Source organism: Carassius gibelio, chromosome A5, assembly GCF_023724105.1.
Source record: "Carassius gibelio isolate Cgi1373 ecotype wild population from Czech Republic chromosome A5, carGib1.2-hapl.c, whole genome shotgun sequence".
In the NCBI taxonomy this organism is placed as follows: domain Eukaryota; kingdom Metazoa; phylum Chordata; class Actinopteri; order Cypriniformes; family Cyprinidae; genus Carassius; species Carassius gibelio.
The window spans coordinates 29866112-29884011 of NC_068375.1; the positions used below are offsets into that span (position 1 = coordinate 29866112).

At 37.3% G+C, this 17900-nt stretch overlaps 1 long non-coding RNA gene across 1 annotated transcript in view; it reads right to left on the reverse strand.

Annotated features, from left to right (window-relative positions):
* Positions 1–328: 328 nt before the first annotated feature.
* Positions 329–17900, reverse strand: part of LOC128011249 (uncharacterized) — a 63266-nt gene continuing 45694 nt past the window's right edge. The window contains exon 2 of the long non-coding RNA XR_008182513.1: positions 329–534. This is a non-coding gene — a long non-coding RNA (uncharacterized LOC128011249). The remainder of the gene's footprint in view (positions 535–17900) is intronic.

A 17900-nucleotide genomic window follows, 5' to 3' on the forward strand; every position in this document is an offset into this window, starting at 1 on the left:
AACAAAAGGAAGGGGACGCTAACAGAAGGAGGCACAACAATTAGCACATAAGCAAGGTGAGTGTTTATCTGTTCTCGCTGCCACTCGTACCCACCGTCCTTCTGCTGCTCTCATGTCTGATAACTGATGAAGAACCCAAGAGCACTTGAGTCAATCCAATAAACATGATCAGTCATAACAGCTACATTAAGACATGGAGATTTCATTGCTTGACTTGTGCAGATAATGTGGCTTCTGAAAGACTAATGAGAATAGACTATTTCATGCACTGCGAGGAAATATTTGTAGTGGATCAGGAAAAATGGTGAGGAAAGATTGTCGAAACACATTCTCATATTCAAGTTTAATATGTTCAGACAACTGTAAGTAAGTGATTTGGAGGATGATTTGCATGAAATGTGTAAACACAGAGGCCGTGTTTATTTGAGCATCCTGACCAGTCCAAAACAACACTGGCCTAACCAATAGCGTGAAGTTGGGGTGGGGTTATCTGTTGGTCCAACAAATGGTAGATCAGGGGAGTATTTGGTAAACCTGTGCAAAAAAAAACTATTAATTTGCAGTTTCATTTAATGATGTCAATGGTCATTTTATGATCTACATTACACATTAATTAATGTCGGTTCAGCACAACTGTTCGTTTACGAATGCTGACTGAGACACACACACACACACACACACACACACACACTGCCCTTTGGGATCTCAACTGCATACCCCATGTACTGTTTTACTGAGCAATTGTCAAACGCCATTAAATCAAGTGAGTGTCCACAGAGACAGGAAATTGAGGAGGGGACGATCTTTGCATGATGAGAGAGGACAAGATTTATGTGTCTTTTACCAAGAAGAAGATCGTAAAACTTAATTACAGAAAGTTCCCTCACACACAACTGGCTGCACACAGAGCACAATTCATCTATACACATCTTCTCTCACATTCTCTCCATCTTTCCATTTCCCATCCATCCATCTATCTATTTATCTATCCATTCGCCCTAAAAAGCCCAGCCCTGGAAACAAACAAAACAAAACCAAAAAAAAAACATGAGAAAAAAAAACATTAATAAATAAATAAAAATTATATATATATATATACATATATGTGTGTGTGTGTGTGTGGGGCAGGACTTAATTGTGAAAAGTAAGTTACACTAAAGCTCATTTATTTTTTTTATTATCTTTTTTCTTACTCATTTTCTTTTTTAATATATTTAAAATCAATTTTTTTTTCCTGTGATGGTAAATCTGAATTATAAGCAGCCATTGCTCCGGTCTTTAGTGTCACATGATTCTCTATCATTTTAATATGCTGATTTGGTTTCCACAAAATGATTAAGCAGTAAAAACTGTTTTCAACACTGATAATTCTAAGAAATATTTCTTGAGCACCAAATCAGCATATTAGAATGATTTAGGATCAAGTGACTCTATGACTGCTGAAAATTCAGCTTTGCCATCAGAGGAATAAATTACTTTTTATTTTTTATATATTAAAATGGGAAACAGTTCTTCTAAATTGTAATATTAGTTCACAATTTTAACAGTTTTAATGTATTTTGATCAAGTTAATGCAGGCTTGGTGAGCATAAGAAACTTCTTTCAAAAACATTAGAAAATACTTAATTACTTAAAACTTTTGATCAGTAGTTTACATCGCAAAATGAAGCCAAACTTGTGAGTGTGCTCAAACAATGCCATAATATCTATGTGCTCATACTCAAATAGGCAGCACATTTGATTAAAATTACACTAAATTTTTCTTTATATTACAAAGATAAACATTGAAACATCCACCACTGAATAATTCGCAACAAGACCAGAAATGTGCATTAAAACACACACACAAAAAAGCATGTTGACTCTAATGATTAAACATTTCCTCAAAAGTTCATTCTCATAATGGCTCTCAAATGAAGAGCAATACCTCCCAAAACATGTGGGTTTGACAAACGTAAAGAGCTTACTCAAGGTGTATATAAAACGTGAGCAGGCTCTTTAGATGAACAACGTGCCTAGAACCTTTGCACCAAGCCTAATTACTCTAGTAGCTCTGCCCAATTCTATTCAACCCGGCCGGCCTGAAAGAACGTGCACCAGATGTTTCTGAAAGGGGGATGGATCTCTTTTCTTCTCTTCTCCCCTTCTTTCATAAGTCAGTGACTAACTTTTTGACCTCCCCTCCTTTCTCCTGCAGGTCTTGTGTGTGAGGGTCAGGGAGAGGTGGTGAGGTTATAGTGAGGTCGGGGCACATTCAATACAGCACCAACTGCACCTCCCCTCCTGGCCTCCTTCGTGCCACATCCATCTCTCCTCTCGTCTCTCTCCTCCCCCTGTTCCTTCAGACAGCCCTGAAGAGCCACAGATGCCATTCCCCTCTGTTTTCTGTAATTCGTCTTCAGGAGGGGGGACACAAAGAGGATGCTTGTTGGACCGAGAAGAAGAAATATGGCTCTCTCTACCTTCTCGCACAATACGACCAAACAATAAACACTGCTTGTGTACACATATCATGACAGAATAATGTGGCCATAAATACCAATACAGACACTCCCTCTCATAATGTCTCTCTTTTCCCACATGTCATAATTATACTATACAGCTGCCGGCTACCAATTTGTTTTTATTTCGAAGTATTAATGTCAATAAAAGTTCAAATGATACTTGTTTACTCCATTGGTAACACTTTACAATAAATTTGTACACATTTGATAAAGTATTCAGTATCATGAGCTAAGAATGAACAATTTTAACAAAATTTTTAAATCTTGGTTAATTTATAAATATTCTACTTTTAATTAGTAGTATGTATCCACTACATATTGATTAAACACTTTTTATTTACATTTCTGTATTTTTTTTTTTTTTTTATCTCAGTATTTTATACTGTACATTATATAATATGTGATGCCTAAATTTACTTACAGCATCTTTAAAAACAACTGATTACATTTATTTGTGTTTTTTATTTATTTATTTATTTACTAAAGTGTTTTAGTGTTTTATTTGACAAAATAAATTGGCCTTAACATGAACATAATAATCACTTTATTATCAACCATAATATTAATAATCAGTGCATTACAAATTATCAGTTCACATTAATGCATCAGCTAATGCATTATTTGTAATATAAAAATATATTGCATATGTACAATATAACCTTAAGCAAGATTAATAATTGATGTAAAAGTGCTGTTCTTTGTTAGTTCATTTTAACAATGTGGACATAACCTTTGCTGTAAAGTTTTACCACTCCAAATCACAATCCAAGTGTCTGACACCAACATTTCCTCTTTCCCCCATGTATGAAACAAATGCTGCTTACATTGAAAGGTGCTGTCTGCTTCTGAATAAATGCAACACATCTGATTCACATAACCCAGATAAAACTACACCACCAACACAATGAACAAGGTTTAGATAGACCTAAAGGGCTTTCATGCAACAGCTATATTTGTGCATCCACTGCTTGCTGATGTTATAAAGCAAATGGTATTAAGTCTGTTTTGCTCATTTCCAAGATTTGTTAACATCACAAGGTGACTAATAGCATTTTAAGTGTCCCTCCATCAGTTTGAGCTTTACTACACCATTGGTCTGTGTAAATACTTCCACACATGCATAAACAATGACCTTGGCTCTGATTGGTCAGACTGTTTGCTCTGATGGAGTGAGCGGTTTGGCTTGGTGAAGCACAGGCTGAAAATAGCCAGGCCCCTGGCATAGGTTTGAATCACTCATGCAGTTTATAGGGCACTGAACAGGTTTAATGAGCCACAGATAAATCTGATATTTCAGTCGTTTCCCACAACACCCGGCCTCGATGTCTAATAGTGACTTAGTTCATGATAGCACCTTATTTAAAGTCACTCTGTTTCAGTTACGAGCACAATTATCAGGCCCTGTTGCATGAATTCAGTGTAACTCGCCTAGTTTCTTGAAAAGGTGCAATTAATGTGTTGTTACTGTAATTACTGCATTTTGTACCTTAAAATAAACTAGGGTCTGTAGGCCTACAATACAGAGGCCTGCTGTCCTGAAGCAGCCAGTTCCCCACCCATGAGTCAGGATGAGGTTAAACTCTCAGCTTTTACCGAAACCATGCACACACATGTGTGTGCAAGTGCATCTTAGCAATGGCGGTTTGTTATAGGGAGTCATCAGTAACTGTCCCTATGATGCCAGAAGCTTAATTAACCCTCTCTCTCATTAACACTCTCTCTATATGGCTCTCTCTCACCAGCTAACGCTCTCGCTGCTCTAGTCTCGGCCAATTACTGAGCCCAAATGGAACAGCATTAATCAAATCTTTAGTGCAGCAGCATGCTTTGAAATATCAGATTACGCAGGGCTGCAAAACTAATATGTCACTGTCACCGAGCTCGCGCAGGCATTTAGAGGCTAGCATTAACAAGACGGCTAACGTCACGATCGTCTGCGCGCTATGTGGAACGCCGCTCTAGGGGCCATTAGTAAGACAACGAAGAGGATAGCAGAGGGTTCTGCTTTCACTCCACGCTCATTTTTGATGCCCCCTTTCTTCTTTTCCTTCCTCTTTGTCTTCTGCTTCTCTTATTGTTCTGTCAAAAGGCCTGCGCCGCGGATGAGGAAGAATGGGCAAGACAAACAGCCTGGTGAGAAAGGCTCGAAGGAGATTAAGCAAAGAGAGGAAACGGGGGTCAGCAAAGGAAAGGAGGGGTGCCGAAAGGAGGACAATGACGCAAAAAGCACGAGGAAGGAAAGAGGAAAGTATGAGTGAAATCTCAAGCGGATCGAAGAACAAATCTTGGGCCGCTCTTTTGGAAACGTGCTGACCTGTAGGCATATGTGCCTGGCGTAATGGCTCCTTCTACGTGGTGTCAACACACTTTTCTCAGGGTGAAAAAAGAAGGGGCGAAGAAAAAAGATGGCTCTGTGAGAAAAAAAATGTGCTGTTACATAGGGAGTTTGGGCGTGCTCTGTGACAGGAGGCAAAATAGATGACAGTGTAATGATATTAAAAGCGCAAAGTAGTTAAGATGCCAAGTCAAGGCCCCATAAATCCAGCCAGGGCTCCCACTGCCTGTCCCCACACCGCGTAATTAAATCTGATTTATGAGGCGTATTACAGCAGTGAGAGATAGTTCATATTCCAGCTCTGCTTTATTAGACAGCCTGACAGGCGCCAAAAAATATTGTCGAAGTTGCCTCGGCCCTAGCCGCCAAAAAGCCTAGCTCCGCACTCTGTCTTTTGTTGTGTCAGTCCTCCCTTCCTGTGATGGATTAGGCACTCTTTCTCAGTCTCTCTTATTCTCTCTTTCATTCTCTCTCCATCTCCTCCCTTAGTCAGAATGTGGTGGAACAGCCCCTTGTGACACAGCCAGACAGCTTCATCTTCATCAGTAGCCCCCAACACCTCCACGTACCCCCCGCCTGCTGTCCCCCGCTGGGCCGAGAGGCAAAAGAGGGAGGGCACAGGTGTGGAAGAAGAGAGCTTTTGTGAAATAAAAATATAGCGAGAAAAAAGGTTTTTATTGTTAACTAAAACAAAAGTAAAACCAAAACCATTTTAAAAAGTTTTTGTTACTTGAAATCAAACAAACATTAGAAGGAACACTCCACTTAAAAAAAAAAATAAATAAATAAAAAAAAGTCTCATTTTCCAACTCCCCTAGAGTTGAAGAGTTGAGTTTTACCGTTTTTGAATCCATTCAGATGATCTCCGGATCTGGCGGTAGCACTTTTAGCTTAGCTTAGCATAGATCATTGAATTGGATTAGACCGTTAGCATCTCGCTCAAAAATGACCAACTAATTTTTATATTTTTCATATTTAAAATTTGACTTCTGTAGTTACATCGTGAACTAAGTCGACAGAAAATGAAAAGTTGCGATTTTCTAAGACGATATGGCTAGCAACTATACTCTCACTCCGGAGTAATAATCAAGGAACTTTGCTGCTGTACAATGGATGCAGATAGCACAGAGATATTACAAAATGCCTGAATAATTATTATACCCAGCAACTCTGCTATTTCTGCAACTACACAAACTAGCTAGGGACTATTTTCAGGCTGCGTAATATCACTACGCCTGCTGCACCCATAGTACAGCAGCAAAGGTCCTTGATTATTACGATAACGGTCTAATCAGATTCAATGATCTACTAAGCTAAGCTTAAAGTGCTACCACCAGACCCGGAGATCGGCTAAATTGATTCAAAAACAGTAAAACTGTTTAACTCTGGGGAGTTGAAAAATGAGTGTATTTTTAAAAAAGTGGAGTGTTCCTTATATATATATATATATATATATATATATATATATATATATATATATATATATATATATATATATATATATATATATATATATATATATATATATATATATAAACTAAAGAAATTAAAATAAATATTAAAATAAAAGACAAATTCAAACTATTAATAAAAAATATTTTAAAATAAACACTACACTACAGAGAGCGAATAATTTTTTTCCATTCTTTCTGAGAGAGCAAAGCATAATATCAAACAGCATGAAAACAGATGCATTTTGTGGCTAATTTCACCACTTTACTTTGATTGGAACACAAAAAAAGTCAAACCTTAACATTTCTGTCTTTTCGCTGACAAAAACACTTTTGTCTTGTTGTGTTTTCAGCGGTTGTCCTGAGGTTTCTGCTTCAACAGGTATCTCAAGAACTTGTCTGATGTAGAAACAGATCAAATATTTGAGGCAGCTAAATAGATTTTTCTTTCTACAATTCGCTATCCCTTGCGCATTTCCAGAGAACTAAAGGGCCTCTCGTAGTCACCCACGCAGCTCTCCATTGAGTAAACCTGAGAGACACAACATGAGAAAACAACTCACCAGCAGACCTTAAAGAGTGGAGAGAGACAGAGAGAGAGAGCAAGCACAGATAAAAGAAGAAAGGATGAGAGCAGGAGGATGGCAAAAAAAAACACCAGCTGATGTTAACGAGCTGGGACACTTTTATTATCATTATTAATTAAAGCTTTTCAAGCAACAGAATTAAATCAATACGCTGGAGTGAAGCAAATTTCAGAAGGCTGCTCAGATCAATCAGAAAGAGTTTTTATCTGCGTAACTGCCACTGAGCTAAGCTCGTTAGTGAAACAGTCGTTAACAAGGCACTTGCGGCGAGAGGATAGATCTGAGCTATTTCTAATTAGGAGGACATAAACCCAGCAACCATTTCTCCTCTATGATTAACTGTTAAGTTCATTTGTGATTTTACCCCCTCCTCCAACTATCCTCTTTCCTTGTCTGTCACAAACACGCAGACACAATCCCAATTTCTCATGTAGATCTATTTTCACTTCTCGTCGTCTTCTCACTTTTTCTCTCCGCGTAACCATTAAACAGGATTAAATGCTTGCAGAGATTCTTGCCTTGTGTTAAATGATTGCGTCCTTATAAGGGGAAATGAGACCATTTATCATGAGCCCGTCCTCTGGGTGTGCTGCAGGTCGTTAGCCATCTACTGTCATGAAATAATTAGTTTTACTATTAATGTAGCAAAGCTCAATGATCATGAGTGCCCACATGTCCCCTTACACTGGGATTAATTGTATTAATGTGCTCAGATGCTCACTAAAGGCCTTTTAAAAGGGATGAAATGTTAGCAGGGTTGTGAAACATGTAACAGTCTTGAGCAGATAATAGCACAGAAAGATTCAGCGCTGTTTCCACTTTTATATCGTCTTTAATACCAATAGATTATAATAATGCATACTGATGATAATGGCTGGAATGGCTATATTATGAATACAGCTCTTACATGGTACATGCAACACTTACATAGTTCTAAAATAACATTGTAAAACAGATAGTGCTTACTCCAAATTGGATTTGATCTTATAAATAAATCTTTTATGACTGGAAATGAAAAAAAAATATTTGATTAATATCAAAATAACAAATGACTGAAAGTGCCATGTTATATTTTAATTTGTAAGATTGACAAAAAAAATGAATTATAATTTATCATAACAATAATAATTTCTTTATAACATAAAATAAAATATGCCATTTTCCATCATGCCTGAAAATACCAATTATCCATAGTAACATCTGTGTAAACATAGATATCCATATCTCATAACACTGTATGAATGTGTGCCATTTATATTTACAAGCCAGTTTTAAGAACGATTAAAAGCACTGCTAAAACATACACTGATTACCCAGCAGTAATCATTTCTACATATTTTAATTAGAGAGAAATAACAGGGAATGAGTGACACCATCAGTGATCATTTTTGATGACAGTTCTTGAGGCAGTATTATTAACCTAATGAAGAACAATGCTCGATTTAAAGTCCACAGCTGTTCCTGCCTCACAAACATCAGGAGAATGGGCTTGAAAAAATTCCTCACAATGTCAGAGGTGACACTGTGTTGATGAGCGACCACAGAGGTGTAATGTTAGCAGAGACATAAAGGCTAAATGCTATTGGTGACGCTGGCCTTTGGCTATGGGCATTGTGATTAGCCTACTGCTTGAGGTCTGCCCTTTGCCACTCTACATGCTGACCTCTATATCGTAGCACTCTTTAACAGTGTCTCTCTGCAGGCTGTAGCTGTAGTCATAGTAGTCAATGTCATGACGCATTAAAAACGGAGACAGAATCTCTCCCCCAAACTCACTGGAGATGTACTGTGGGTCAGAAACACAGCCAACCTCCCCTCAGCATAGGATGTCTGTTTTTGTCTTTCATTCATCCATTGTTTTAGGGCATGATCTAGTTTCAAACTGTATATGATTGTCTGTTTAATCAAAGATTTGAACATGAATAATGCTTTCTTGCATGTGCACAATTCTAGGGTGTTGTTATGCAGTTGCTAAGTTGTTCTGAGCAGCAATTTGCATTTATTGTAAGTGCATGGGAGAGCATTACCAAAGTCCTTTTCCATGAGTCTGTTCACTTGGCGGCCATAATTGCAATGCCTCTGGACAGTTCGTACATGACCAAGTCCTATCTAAATGAATGGGGGAATCCTGAAATCCCCGAAATTCACCTATGAACGCACAGATAAATTACATTTTTCTAATCACCAACAAAATCTGAAATGAACTACCCTAAGAAAGTATCATATGCTTAAATAGCATTAAAAAGCATATTTGTCAGGCTGGACCAGCCAATGCGCATGTGTATTTCTATGGGAGCTGGTGCGTCTAACAACTGCTGCAGTAACACAGCGACTTCACCAATCAGCACATGGCTTTTTAATTTAGATGGTGGGATTATTCCACCATATTGCGTGTTGCAGTTTTCCCATTCATTAGTATAGAAGGGAACCGTCTTTGTATTTCTGTAGTCTTTGGCATTACTCTGTGATTGCTAGGGTGTTGCTAATGACTGCCTAGAATCAGTGATTGCTTGGCAAGTTAAAAGAGTTCACCCAGATATCTCTACAATGTTTTATTTACATTACAATGTTATGCATGCTCAGTTTAGGGGTATAGAATAATTACTAACTTACTAAAAACAGCATGAAATGGAAAGTCAGTCTATTTTCTAAATGTATATAAATGAATTTATTGTGAACAATACATGCATGCATATGTATTTTTATTATTCTTTTTTAAATAAAAATGTCATATTTGTATTTTCCAGTGAAATGACATACTTCTCTTTGATAGATGCCAGACTTCTCCAATTATTAAGGCTACTTAAGCCCTGCAAGCTTGAATTCAGGTGCAATCTACAACCGATGGACAGAATCAGGTCTCCACCTTACATTCTTTCTGATAATCAGTTTCACTCAGAGGTATGTCACAATACAAAATAGATCTGTTGCTATACTTCAAAAAGACAGTTCACCCAAAAATGTATATTGTTTCATCATTTACTCACTCTTATGTTACACCAAAATTGTGAGTTTCTTTCTTCTGCTGAAAACAAAACAATTTATTTGGAAGAATGTGAGTAACAAAACTGTTTCTGATCCCCATTGACTTCCATTGTATTTTTTTTTCCTACTATGAAAGTCAATGGGGATGAACAACTGTTTGGTTTCTCACTCTTCAAAATGTATTATTTTATGTTGATAACATGAGAGTGAGTAAATTATTACATATTATTCAGTTTTGTGTGGACTATCCCTGTAAATATGGGCAATAATATTCATTATTATTATTTATTTGTTCCAATACCAAACAATCCATTTAGCTAACTTTTCAGAGACATAATTTTGGAAACTGTTTTTGTGTCAATAAAAGTGTCAATTACACACATGTGAGTAATAAAATATCAAACTGTGAATATTATATATTTGTATGTTATTTAGTTCTAATAAATTTCTAGTCCTAGATGACTCAATGTTCAGTAAACTTGAACCATTACGAATCATTACTTAAGTCACTGATCCAGACTCTCCAGCTGATGAGACCACTGTGGAGAAAGTCTTACCTATTCCTGATTAATTTTCTCATTCTTTCTGTTTCTTTCTCTTCTCTGATCTAGATCGTATCGTCTGATTGTTGCCTAATGAATAGGCCATGTCTGAGTGCAAAGATCCTGCTGTACCCTAAGACGGATCGAACACCTGGACCTAAAAGAAAGATATAACATCAGTGTCATCACAGCCTGCGATTGTATAGCCAAGCCATCTGCATTACGTTTAAAGTGTGCTGTTTTCAAAAGTCTGGTTAATGTGAATAAAATATACTGACGTTTTTTGGTTCATGTGTGTCTGTGCACGCACACGTGTGAGTGGCTGCAACACTCAGCAGCTATGTGCAGCATAGTACAACAAAGCCACTACATCACTGTAATTAGTTTTGTCATTCTCTCTCTCTCACTCAGTCACCAGCTCTAATGTAACACAGAGCTCAGGCCAGGCCAGCAAGGCCATTAATGAGTCACACTGACACAGCCTCCAGGACCCCAGTGCTTTTTACTGTCTATCCGCATCCATGACATCAATTAATCACTCGTTAATCCTACCCCCTACACCGGCCTTACAGAAAGGGGGAAGGAGGCCGTGTATGATCTAAATTTTACTCATGCAAAAAAGCAGAACGGTTGACAGAGCTTAAAACAGACTTATAATGAGATATAAGCTATATATATATAACTTCACAATTCAAGGAATCCAATCCATTTCCAATGAAATAAAATCCTGCCCTACATTTTTTTTTCTCATTGAAAATGCATCTCATTATAGAAATAAAACAGGGCTAGGACAGGTTTTCACATTGACTTGAACTAGGAAAAAACTGTTTAAACTTAGACCCAGTGTAACCCACTGAAAATTTGATTGTTAATTATGCACTTTAGAAACAAGACAGATAAGCAAAGAACATGTCCTTAAAAGGGGTTGTGTGGTGTTTATTGTTCAGTGTGTACATCAGCTCGTCTTCTCCTCCACAGGGAGTGACTGAGGGGGTGCAGGTGCTGGATGGACTAATGTTGCACTAACAGGTGTTTCAGAAGCCTTGGCCATGTATGGGAAGAGTCGTCCACTGTGAATGTTTTGTTTATCCTCTGTCTCTCTCTCTCACTCACTCTCTCTCCCATGATAAATGACACACTTTCTTTGGGCTGACTTTTCACAGCACTGGAATCTTTCAAAGCCGTTAGTCTCTGGCATTTTGTTTCCCCAACCAAAAAGATTTATAAAATAAAATAGAGAAGTAAAAAACATGTATCTCATCAACAACTACTCATAATTTATTATTACTTAACATAATTTTTTTCCCCACATTTTAGAATAATAGTGAATTCATTCATCTATGATATAACATAAATGGAAGTATGTGAATTATGCAGAACAATCATATATATATATATATATATATATATATATATATATATATATATATAAGTTAAATCACTTAGTCTCTTAGAAAGACCTCACTTTTAAAAAGATATTTCACCACTGGCAAAATGGGGTTTTAATCAATTTTGGCAGTTTAAGACTACATAACTAGAGAAAACAGAGAAACGTGCTGTGGCAAAAAAAAAAGGGTAGGAAAACTTCAAAACCCATAATGCACTGAGCTCCAAATACAAAAATGTGGAAGTACAATGTAAATTCTTGAAAAAGGCCCTGAAATTTTACATCATCTGGTGGACTGTTGCTGACAAATAAATGGGATATTTTGGTGCAGGTAACTTACACTTAATAATAATACACTTCTTGGTATATTACTTATTCCTATACTTGTAGTATTGACACTGTAACAAAAAAATAAAATAAAATAAAAAACTGAGTGTCCAAATCTGACACAAAATATTAAATTATTTACATAATATAATTGAAAACTTGCAATTTAAATGATTTTGTTGTTGCTTTTAAATGAATGCATTAATAACTGCCAGAATACAAAGATATTTTTTAAATAGCATTTATTTTTGCAGTCAGATGTTGTAGTTACAGTGTCCAGTGACCAGCTATGCTAACTAGCCAAACTTATATTTGTCTAAAAAGCTAATTTCAAGCATTTAAGCTACTGTAGATCAAGAGGTCTGTAGAATGAGAAAACAGTGGTTCAGTGGTTGTTAAACTACTGCCACATCTTAGTAATCCACCTGTAGTTGCTCAGAATATACTGACTTGCACTATACACTGCAACACAAAGCACATGATCTGTTTCATGCACTTTATTTCCCCTATATGCTGTACAAGGAAAGACAGAGTGATACTACAAGCAACAGAAAGAGTTAATTATTTACAATTATTTAAATTAATTTGTAAGCAATACTGACAAAGGTTGAGCTGACATTCCTAATGAGTAACAGACACTGTGAGCAGCCATGTTGGATTTGAAATGTGTAGGAGTTTACTGCCATTCAAAGGCAAAACGCAGTGGCTGTATATTTTGTCAAAACAGATGGGCTTCACAGTCTGGGATTTGACCTGTGACTCATCAATGGCTCAATTCAGAGGAAATATAGTGTGAAAACTGATATCAAATCAAAATTCAGTTGAAAAAAATATGATGGATTTGTTGTAGTTGCAGCTGTACTTTTGTATTATGTAGTTTGCCTTTATGTTAGAGCATGTTGAACATATGGGTACCAACTAAGCATTCAAATAAAAGAAGTAACACTGAATCTTTGTAGTGTAAAGGTCATGTAAAGTTGGAGGTGCACTCATTCAGAAATCAGTCTTTCAAACTCTGACACCCACGAGGTCCCACCGGTCTCCAAAACACACACACACACAAACTTTTTTTGGCCACAGAAACAGTTCCCCTGATCTGAGCAATCTGAACGTCACATAGCTCTCTCCCTGCTGCGGTCAGAAAAGAGTTTCCCGCTGCTAACAGGCAGGATAGATGACCTCCATTATACACAACTACAAATACATTCCAACAGCTGAAGGTGCAGTAAATTATCCTTCAGCAGAGATGGGAGGAGAGAGCAGAAGACAAAAAGAACAGAGAAAAAAAACAGGTGAAGGTCTAATATTTCAAGCTGGATTCCCTCAGAGAGAAGAATGGAGTCTCAAGTTTGTCTACTCTAAAGACCGTCTAACAATAAAGGTCTTTGCACTCTCTTTGCAGAGAATTTTGAACGGTAAGAAAATAAATACGACCTCACATTGTTGTCAATCATGTTTGCACACTTCCTCCGAAACTTTCGCCCATCATAAAAAAAATTCAGATAAGGTTCGATTTTCTGCGTTTTCGCATCCGTAGCATGCATTTTAACAGGAAATGTTAAAAATACGGCAAAAAAGGGAAAATGCATGCAGGAATTTTGGACTCAGTGTGCAAAGACCTTAAGAGCTATTGGGTTCTGATGACTTAAAAGAAAATCAATCAGACAACCACACAGATTTTTCACAAGACTGAGAGTTTAATCCTCTGTTGCTAGTTACTAAAAGGGCCCATATTCTACATTTTTTTCAGCATTTTCATTTCTACCTGAAGTGTCCTTATAATATAATTCAGTTTTTCTATGGCAGCAAAACTTGTGGTTTACTCTTGTATTGTGCTGCTGCTAATACGGTTGGCTTCTGGATGATAAACTACTTGTATTTTTCTTCATTTGTAAGTAACTTTGTATGCTAAGTGCATGCTAAATGAATAAAATGGGAAAAAGTGTCATATTTTAGTTTTATATAACCATTTTTCTATATATGTAACCTCTCTCTGACTCTTAAAGTTACACAGGCTGGCTTTGCTGCTGTCCCTTTAAGACGGCTGTATATAAATGACCAGTGACAAGTAAATGACAAGTACAGGTGTGTTTCACACAAGCTGAATACATGTTAATATACTTTATATTAAAATATGTGTGTGTGGGCAGGTTTTCCTCTGGTTGTTAGGACAATATTTCTAATGCTTTCTCTAGAAAAGCTAAACCTGTCTGAACCTCTTCGTGGAGAAGTATGTGTGTTTGCACATGTGTTCGAATGTGTATGAAATATGTAAAGACTTGACCTAAAAAAGCTGGTTTCTCTGAAGAATAGTGAGTTCTCTGTCACACCCACTCTTACTGTAACACTATAAATTAGCTACAATCCCTGCAGCATCAATCTAATATAATTGCTCTGACGCCAGTCGAGACAACAGTTCTGTTTACGAGACAGTTTTCTCTTATCTGTTCGTATTATCCTATTATTAATGGTCTGCTTCATAAAAACACTTACATTCATTCTGAACCCTCAAACAGTCTCCTGGAGAAATAGACAGTAAACATACAAACTCAAGTGTCACAGAATTGCTAAAGTGTCTGGCTTTGTCAAACTAATGTGCAGAGTGTCACACTGCGATGTCAAACACGATCATATCAAACACACACTCTTTACCCATGGGGCATTTCACTGTGGCAGCTTGACAACACAACCACAGAAACTCAAAACATTTGCTTATCAAGAATATCACTGCAAGTTTATGAGAAATGTGATGAAAGCAAAAGACAAGAATTCCTTTGATACGATGGCCAGATTTTGGCACTAATAGCAATATTTATCATGATTAGTCACTGCTGCAGATCAGATTTAAAACTCACATTTAAAAGCTACCCACTGGATGTCAACTATTTATACACTGTACTGTATGTCAAGGCTCAGAAAAACTACTCGATATCCAACACTTCCTTTCGATTTTAGAAAAGGTTTTAATAAAGTTCTTTAAAAAAAAAAAAAAAAAAAAAAAAAAAAAAAGCTTACTTCATACATAGAAGAGACAGAAACAAGTTGTCACAAAGTAAAATTCTCAAAATTAAAACTTTTGAATTTGACACGTGAACATACCCATTCCCATAATAACTCAAATTGCAATTTTGATATATATTTATATTAACAGGAGTAAATAAAATAAAATGACAATGTTTCATGGCCCAAGGCCTATTGGGGCATGTTGTCTTTTTTCCCCTTTTTTGTAGTCAAGAATTAAGGTTTATATAGAGAGTGACTTCCAAAGTATTTCCTGAAGTAGGCCTTCTGATCTTCTCTACAAGTCAGTCTTTACATCACATTAAACAGATACTTAATCCAAAAAGGAAACTCTATCATCATTTAGTCACCCTCATATAAAGTCAATGATTTACTTCCTTCTGTGGAACACAAAAGAAGTATTTTGAAGAATGTTGGTGAACTGTTTCAGTTCCCATTGACTTCCATTGTACGGACAGATTGTTTTGTAGTGGACTATCCTGCAGACAATCTGCATACGTTTGGTGTTTCTGTTCTAAATAATGAAAAAAATATTTTCTTTCTGCTTTTGTTATGTTCTCATGCTTTATGTTATATTATGTTGCTTTCTATTATTTTTTATTTTATGTTAGAAAATGTGCAAGAGTTCATTGTGCACATGTGTGAAAAGACAGGACTTTTATTTTGACTTGAGTCAACTTTTTCATTGAACCTGTTGCTGCTCGCTCGAGTACTGATGTTATGCCAGTGCAATGAGATGTAAACGGTAAAATAAAACAATGCTAAGAAGTTATATTTGTAGTAATCTTTAATGGATGGATGACAACAACATATTGCACATAGGCATGATGGAGAGAAATGAAACCTTAACAGCTTTCATTTTCTGCTTGCTCTCTCTCTCTCTCTCTCTCTCTCTCTCTCTCTTCCGCTGGATCTCAGCCCTCAGTTTCCTAGAGAAGAGGGCTGAAGACAGATTTTAATGAAACTGTCAGAGAGTGTGTGAGTGTGTGTGTGTGTGTGTGTGTGTGTTTGCTTCACTGCTGAGAGTGTAATTATGCCTCTTCCCTTAACAGACAGTCTGACACATATTCTCTCCTCCCTTCATCTCTTTCCTCACTCCGTCCATCTCACAGGCCCCTTAAGACACAAATTAACATCGCATTTGGTTTGTCATCAGCCTTTGAATGACAAACAGAGTTAAAACTGAAATTACTGAAACAAACCAATGTTTTACTCTTACAGTAATGCCACTATAATGACCAACTGTTGTTCCCAATAAGGCTGTTAAAACTATAATGTGCAATCTAGTCACCGAAAACTATTTCTACATGAATGAGCCATGTCAACTTGCAAAAAACGACACTGTAAATCAACACAAACGGATACGTATGGAAAGCTGGAAAAAGAGTGGAGAGGAAAAAGAGCCAAAAGAAGAAAGAAAGCAGAACCAATAATTAAGAAATACAGATGGGGCTTTACTTGAGATGGAGGGGCCATAAATCCAATAATGTCTCGCTCTCTCTCACTCACTCTATCATCAGCTCTGTAAGTTTTTAATCACACTGAAATGATTTATTTTAACGTCAGCCATATGTCACCACACTTCCTTTCATTTTTCAAATTGTTTGTGTTTTTTCTCAATGATAAATTTATCTTCAGACAACCCCAATATGACTAATTAACTCTGAAATATAGGAACCAGATGTTCGGGTGAAGGAAGTTTCTCTCTCTCTCTCTTTCATTCTCTCCCCCTTACTCATTGTATGTTAAGTCAGGCTCTTTCGGCTCTAATGTGTGACCTGCTTATGAGGTCCAGAGTAAATTTCCTTGCTACACTGCACATCCTGCAGTTCACAGGCACTTTCCTCTCGTTTCCATCATCTCTTTTCCTCCATCGCTCATCACCCTGTACCTAATAATCCTCCTCCATCTCTCGCAGACCACAAATTTCACAGGATTATTTATAATTACGTCTAATTTACCATTAGGATCAAAACATTTACAGTGAGCACAAACAGCCTGGAAGCAATCAGAAATGACTGCAGCTGATCCCAAACTTTGTAAGAAAAATCACATCGTATGTAGCAATTAAATAAATGGTGTATTTGTATGTGAACGTGAAGTGCTAACTTCTCTGAGGGCCGCGCTCTGGCCTGTGTGTGTGTGTGTGAGAGAGAGAGAGAGTCGCTGCTAAAGCAGAGCGTGATGGCGCCGGGCCCTGGAGGGACCCATTGCTCTGACACTCTGACAGTTTGCCATGAGTGACGTGTGATCCGTACAAATTTCAGGACTAATAAATCTACCTGTCAGTGCGGGGGACTTGAAAGGGCTGAGGCCCTCGGGCTGAGCTTTAACACAACTCGTGTTGATGAAATTCTGTATGCTGGAGAATTATAGCTGTCAGAAAAACGCCCACGTCAAATCTTGAGCTTTTGGCTCACTCTTTTTTTTCTCTCTCTCTCTCTCTTTCCTCTTTTCCCTTGCTCTCTCAACACTCATATACACCTCCCGCTCTCAACCTATCGCCAAAGCGAACTCACCTTGTCTCTCTCTTCCTTTAGCTCGATGTAGAAAATGAGATGCAAACTTCTTTCATCACTCGGTAACTATTATTACATCACTGTGACACCATTCAACCTCAGACCTGCCAAGCTGCACCACATAACACTGTCCCCCCTCAGCCTCCATTACTGCACTTAAAGCACACACACACACACACACACTCGGGATGACGTCTGTGTTATCTGTGTCTGGCATGGCTCTGGTGACGTGAGAGCGGGTC